This window comes from Triticum dicoccoides, chromosome 1A (assembly GCF_002162155.2).
Source record: "Triticum dicoccoides isolate Atlit2015 ecotype Zavitan chromosome 1A, WEW_v2.0, whole genome shotgun sequence".
In the NCBI taxonomy this organism is placed as follows: Eukaryota; Viridiplantae; Streptophyta; class Magnoliopsida; order Poales; family Poaceae; genus Triticum; species Triticum dicoccoides.
Genome location: NC_041380.1, coordinates 300,997,914 through 301,005,024, shown reverse-complemented (window position 1 = coordinate 301,005,024; position 7,111 = coordinate 300,997,914).

Here is a 7,111-nt window from a genome sequence, read left to right as displayed (position 1 = left end):
CGCCGCCCTGCCTCGCCGCTCGCCGGAACTGCCTCGCCTCGCTCGCCGGAGAACACCTCCGCCACTGGTTTTCCGCCGTAAACCGCCCCGAACCGGTATAAACCTCCCCCGGTCCAGTTTATTTTATATTTTATAGGTTTTCTCTGGTTTTCTTTTAAAACTGGTTTTTGTTTAGGTTTATTATTTAGAGAACGTTCGCTGGTTAGGTATAGAAAACGAACGTTTGCCCTTTAGTTTTTTTTCTTTTTCTGTTATTTTCGGCCAGGGACCTATTTGTGATAGTTTTTCTTACAGATTAGTCCCTCGATTTCAAACGACTATAACTTTTTACTCGTTAGTCCAAATTCAACGAAACCAACGCCCACATCTTCGTTATGATCCCCTCTATCTGGATAAACAACTTAAACATGTTTTGAAAAGTTTAAAATTTGAATTAGATCAGATTTGAATTCAAACTTCGTTTGATCATAACTTGAGTTTCGTAGCTCCGTTTGAGTTGATTCTTTTTGCAAATCGAAGCTCCTGACCTAAACTTTCTGATAAGGCCAAATTCATATAATTTTGGTACTATCAGAAATTGTTTTATGTTGCAAGAGTTATTTGCTTGGTTTTGATGTTTTCCGAATTGTCTTCTTCGATCTTTCTGATACTTTGAGTGATTGCTTATGTGTGGTTACTATTGCTTGCTTACGATAGATTGACCGGAGTGTGATGAGTAGAACTATTAAGAGTTTTGAGTGCGAATCATCTTCATCAACATTGCAGGCAAGTTCACACTTTGATCATATCCCTTTCATACCCAGTTTTTATGCATTAGTTTCACCCTCAAACATTGCATGAGTAGGATTGATAACATGTGGGTATTGGGAAGTAGTTGATGAGGTAGTACCTATTACCTGTTTATTATCTAACCCTTGGGAGTTACTATTACGTCATGCTTACTTTGTCATGCTATGCTCGTAGACGTGGATTGGGTTTGAGAGTATTCATGACAGATGTGAGATTGTTAATTAAAGCTTTACTTAAGGTGGCAACTTAAACACACATCTGGATGGATTGAGGCACCGGGTTATTCCAGGATTGCCTGTCTAGGCACCTGGGTAGACCAGGATTGCCTGTTTTTTTTGGACCGCCACCCAGGCTCAAAGGGATCATGAGATTTTTCATACTGGAAACTTACGTGTGCAGCCACAAGCTATTATGGGCTCTAGCATAGTTGACTAAGTCGTGCGAACTCTTACAGTGGTAGACTAGCAGATGTAGGGGATGTAGGCGGTACGGTCTACCCGATCGTAAGGTGCTAGCGCTTCTGAAAGACTATGTCTCGGTCATCCATCTTCTCAAACACCGTGTAGTGCAAGAAACCAAATGGAGGCGATCGAGTCTTGTGGGGAAAAGTGCGCAAACCTGTGCAGAGTGTATAAACTAATCATGATTAGCCGTGTCCCCGGTTATGGACGTCTTGAGTATCTAGTACCTGGATTATCATGTGAATCTCATCATGTTACTTTAAATGAATATTGTTGGGTTTTAATGATGTTATTTAATTGGGATTGAGAATGCTGTCAACCATTCTCAATGTTCAACAACCACCATGATAGTTAAATAAAATATATTCCTTTGTAGTAGGGAAAAATTGGCTTTTCGCAAAAACTTTATAACCATAGAGCTTTTCCACCAGCCAGATATGCATGTAGTGATAGCCATTGTTCATCATTCTCTATGGTGTGAATTTGCCAGTACATTCAATGTACTGACCCTCTGTGGCTGCAACGTCTCATGTTGCAGGATTTCTTACGACGAGTAAGTGATACGTTAGGGTTACGATTTCTACACTCAACTTTGTCGTTGGTGTTGATGGGAATCCACAACCTTGTTACTTCCGCTATTTTGGATTGAGGTAATAGTATTTTACGTTACTTATACATGTGATTTACCTCTGTTATAAATCCTAGAGTACTGTGTGTGTCAGCATACCGATCCAGGGATGACACTTAAACACAGAGACTTGATCCATTCGGGTCGGGTCGCTACAAGATGGTATCAGAGCACATGTTGACTGTAGGACGTGACCCTAGAAACTGGCAAGCCCATAACAAAGATTTTTTTTCTCTACAACTTTCCCTTTCAAAAGGATCTTTTACCTCTCTTCTCTCCTGAGCTTATCCAAAAATTCCCTTTTAGTGAGACCATATCCCTTTTCCCTTTGGATCACTCGAAGATTCGACGGATAAGACCACTCCAAGAAGTACAAGATATCGGACAACTAAGACCACTTCGGAATGAAGAGTATTTTCCGTGCATCTGAATAATGGAAACTACAACGGTTGAAGACCGAAGACAAGTAGCATTTGAAGGCTCTGAATAATTCCCAGATTTGTATGACCTAGGAAGGCTACCTTACGAAACTTGGCAGACTATGGAAGTTGTCAATACCTGAGATCAAGGGGTATCGGAGAAAGACTGAAACAAGGAGCATGAGAACTCGAAGTTTTGTCAAAGAAAACCCTAAGGCAGTGGATATCAACTATGGAATGATAGCTCATGGGAATGACAAGAGCAGAAACACGGCTATCCATGAGGTTATCGCCCGCTTATGATATTGTCACCGTGCTGAGATAAGCATGCATTTCATCAGAAGGATTGGATGGTAGAAGGCTGATGGAGCATCTATCAGCAGAGATGAAGTTTTAACCTTAGCCGGTGCATCACCAGGATCTGGAGTGTTACATCAAGAAGTTAGGATGGAGCTCCATGAAGCCGTATTAGACAAGGAAGCATTTCATGAAGAACTCAGGAACCAAAAGCTGAAGTAGCCAAGCTGGAGGAGCTACAAGCTCGAGATACCGGAGATTTGTCAGGAACTGAAGGACAGTATGACCATGGCTCATGCCAAGGATGTTGAAACCCAGAAGTTTGGAATGTAACTCCAGAATATTCAAGGATGTCACCAGAGACTTTGCTACAGCAAAGATGAGCTGGCAAAAGGACTTGAGAAAGACAAGTATGACCAGAAGAAGCCATTGGAGGCATGAACAAGACTTGAAGAGTTATACGACCTTGAAGATTTATTGACCTTTAGAAGACCAAACCCCTTTCATATGCCTATGTTAGATGCGATGATTGTGAGCTGTCATTTGTTTGATGTTTTCCGACAGCCACAATAAAATCTATCTTTTCAAAACTTTTGTTTGTATTGTGTGTATCCCTCTCCCTCTCTCCCATCTCACCCCAAAACCCTTGGACCCAATAGAGGATGAATGGAGATGAGCTTGTATTTTCTAGACCGATGAGTCAATCGATGGATTCAGAACATGGAGGATCACATGGAGAATAACCCTATAGTCGGAAAGGATATGACCCAGCATGCTCTTCGGTGCTTTGAAAGAGGTGCTGCTACTTGGTGGAGGATGTACCAAAACATCAATGGATGGCAAGGAGTAACCACTTGGAAAGAATTTAAGTTGACTCTGCCAAAGTCTCGGCTTGTGTCCTAGAAGTTGAAGCCTGATGGAAAGGATATGAAGAAACCTTGTGCATGCAAGATTTGTGGAGAAATAGGACACATCCATAAAGAACACAAGGATGAATGCCTTAATCGTGAAGGAAGTCACCCAGTTGAAGAATGCCCAACAATGCAGATTACTTGTTTCTTGTGTGAAGGGACTACCCACTATCCTGCTCAGTGTCACATTTACCCCATGGTACAACGAACCATCCAGCAGAAGAAAGAAGAAATGAAAGGAGCCCTGATGGAAATTTTAGAAGAAGCTGTGATGGAGGACACACCTAAAGAATACCCGAGTAAACCCCGCACTAAGTCTTGCTATTCATGTGGAGAAGAAGGACACATCTCCCAAAATTGTTTGAATGGGGATCTAGTAGAATTCCCGACGGAGGGAGTAGAGTATGACCCACAAGAAATAGAATCCATGATTGGAACGGAAAAGTCTAGGAAAAGAAGTAGATTGGATACCAGGAAGGACCTGAGTCATATCACCTGTTACAGGTGCAAGGAGTCAGGGCACTACCTCAACAGTTGCCCAAAAAGGAAACCTCGATACTTGTCAGAAGTAATATGTTTTCGTTGTAATGAAGCAGGGCACTTTGCCAGAGATTGTCCCAAAGAGAAGGAAACTTGTGCTAGATAGTTGAGTTTGCAGCAAAAGAAATGGAGTAGTAGAAGTGAAAACATTTTCTTTTATATTGAGGTGTTGAGTTGAGACATGTAATGGAAATGCGAGAGATTGTAATCACTTGAGAATGAACAAAGTTAGCATCGTTGGTACTGATATGGATTTTATGAGTTGTTACTCTATGAAGAAGAATTTTGGCCATTCTGAGGATATGAGAAATATGGTCTATGGAAGATTTGTGCATTTTAAGAGTGGTAGTACCCTGTAAGAACCCTTGACCCCTGGAAAAGATAAGGATACTCCACTGAGTGGATTTCGGACAAAATGCATACGAGTTTTGTCTCGATAAGTGTGATACCCCAAGAGTATGTGGGATGAAGTTGGAGACCGTCAGTTGTTTGACCAAATGTGATCAAGGAGTCAGAAGAGAATGTTAAGTTGATTCGAGATAGACTGAAGGTATCTCAGTCCAGGCAGAAGAGTTATGTAGACTCAAAAACTCAAGGAGGTAGTCTATGAAATTGGAGATAGAGCATGTCTTCGTGTGTCCCCTCTGCGAGGAGTTAAACGATTTGGAGTTAAGGGACAGTTAGCCCCGAGATTTGTAGGACCATATCAAGTTTTGGAGCATATGGGAGAAGTGGCCAACAAGTTGGAGTCACCCGAAGGACTGTCAGGAATTCATGATGTGTTTCACATTTCCCAGTTGAAGAAGTGCCATGCAGGGATGGCCAATATTCCCCTATAAGGACGCTTGACCCTGGAAAGGATAATGATGTTCCAGGAAGTAGAGTATGGACTTCATAAGTATAAGTTTTTAACTCGGTATGTGGGATATCCCACGAGGATGAAGAGATGAATTACTATTGGATATAAAGGAGGTATGATGTTGGAAATATGGATCAATGAAAATTCCATGATGAGTCTGAGTAATCATGTCCTAGTTTGGTGCCAATAGAAGGAAGTAAGACAGTACAATTGGATGGATTTAAGAATACTAGGAAGTTGGAAGTTGGAATAATGATCAGTTGCCCGATGATAAGTTCAAGGTTTACAAGTGATGAGATGGGCCCTACCCCACAGGCCCCAGGACCTGCCAAGAAGCAAGCACATTCTTGCTGAAGGAAGAACCCTGGAAGAGGATATACCTTTGTCGACAGACGATTTTATAGGAGTTTACGCAAAACCTGAGAGTTGTGAAGGAACGATAGATGTTTGTCTGGCTTGCAGAATCTATGGATTTATCCGAACTTAGTTCGGCGACAAGAGAAATTCTGCAATGCTTGTGAGGATGACTGAGTGTTAGTATGCGAGATTCGCTAAACTGTATACATGGTAATGATTTGGGTGCGGGATGGATTGATCACCATACCGACTTACTCTTATTATTCGCCTTGCTATATGGGATGGAAAATCTAAGTGACTTACCTATAGTAGAGAGACGGCGATATTAAACCCTGTTTAAACTTAGAATGGTATAAGTATTTTTCCCTTGTACACGACAGTTGTTGCCAACCGTAGGTTATACGGTGAGGATCAACCCAGACCCATTTCCTGCAAGAGAAACCATAAATTGTTGACCACCATGAGATATGATTAGTTGTTTCGTTTTGGCGCCACACCCGTCAGCTAAGAAGACCCAATCTCGGAATAACCTTACCAAGAGGAAAGACAGAAGAATTGAGGAAAAGGTTATGCCACTACCTGAAGAGCCTAGAGAAGGAATTATCCTTTACGATCTGAAAAGACCGGCACTGTCAAGAATAAGGATGGAGTATATGAGTTTTGATGGAACCGTAACAATGTTTCTAAGGGTGGTAGCACCCGAGACCCCGGAGACGATCGATAGATTTTGAGAAGACCCCGAACCTAACCTATTTCTTTCTAGCCTCTCCGAATCTCGAGGACGAGATTCATTTTAAGGGTGGTAGGTTTGTAACATCCCAAAATTCTAAATTTTGGAATGTTATAATAAATAGATAGATTTGATTGATTGTTTGATTGATTGTCTGAAAGTGAGTGAATTCGAAACTTTTTGAAAGTTAAATGAGAGGGGATAAAAGGACTTTCCCAAACTTTCATTTTTCATTTATGATCTTCGTGAATTCAAATTCTTTTCAAATACAAAACCCTTGAGCGAAGATAATATGACTTCTTCCATTTAAATTAAATGAAAGGGTATTTGAAAATAATTGAATTTCATTTGGAAATATTTCAATTCATAAACTTCATGCAGCTCAATGATTTTCATGAGAGTAGATAAAAGGACTTCTTCAAATTATATGAAATATGAGTTGGGAGTTTCAAATAATTAAATTCAAAGTTCTTTTGAATTTATTTTCAATTTGGAGTTATTTGAGTTTTATTCAAATTATTTTTCTCCAAAAATAAAATATATGGAAATTAGGGTAACATGATTCCCTACATTAGAAAATTGGAGAAAAATTAATTTGAAATCATTTTGGTATTTTTAAAAAAAATTGTTGGATTTTAATAGACCGGTAGCACTCTTTAATTTATCTGATTTTGTGAGGATTTTATTTGGCATTATAAAAATGTTCACGTTGTAGAAAATCTTTTTCTGAAAATTTTGATATATTATATGCCTATATAATATTTTTATTTATTTTGCTTTTATTATTTTTATTTCTCTGGAAATGTTTTTTTAAAGAAGAAAAAAATCCCTTCGCCGACTGGGCCGGCCCAGCTAGCCAGCCAGGCCCAGCCCAGCTGCCTTCGTCCCACGGGACTCCGCCGCCCGCACGCCTCGCCGGCGTCACCGTGGTCGAGGAGGACTCCTCCTCCAACCCCTCCTGCACGCCTCGGAGCCCGCCGCGCCCTTCTATAAAGCCCCGGGCCCCGCCCCTCTCTCCTCCTTGCCACATCGCCGCCTCCCGCATCCCATCGCCGGACGCCGAGCCGCCTCCGCCGATCCGTTGCCGCGCTGCACGCTGGAGCCGCCCGCGCCGCACGCC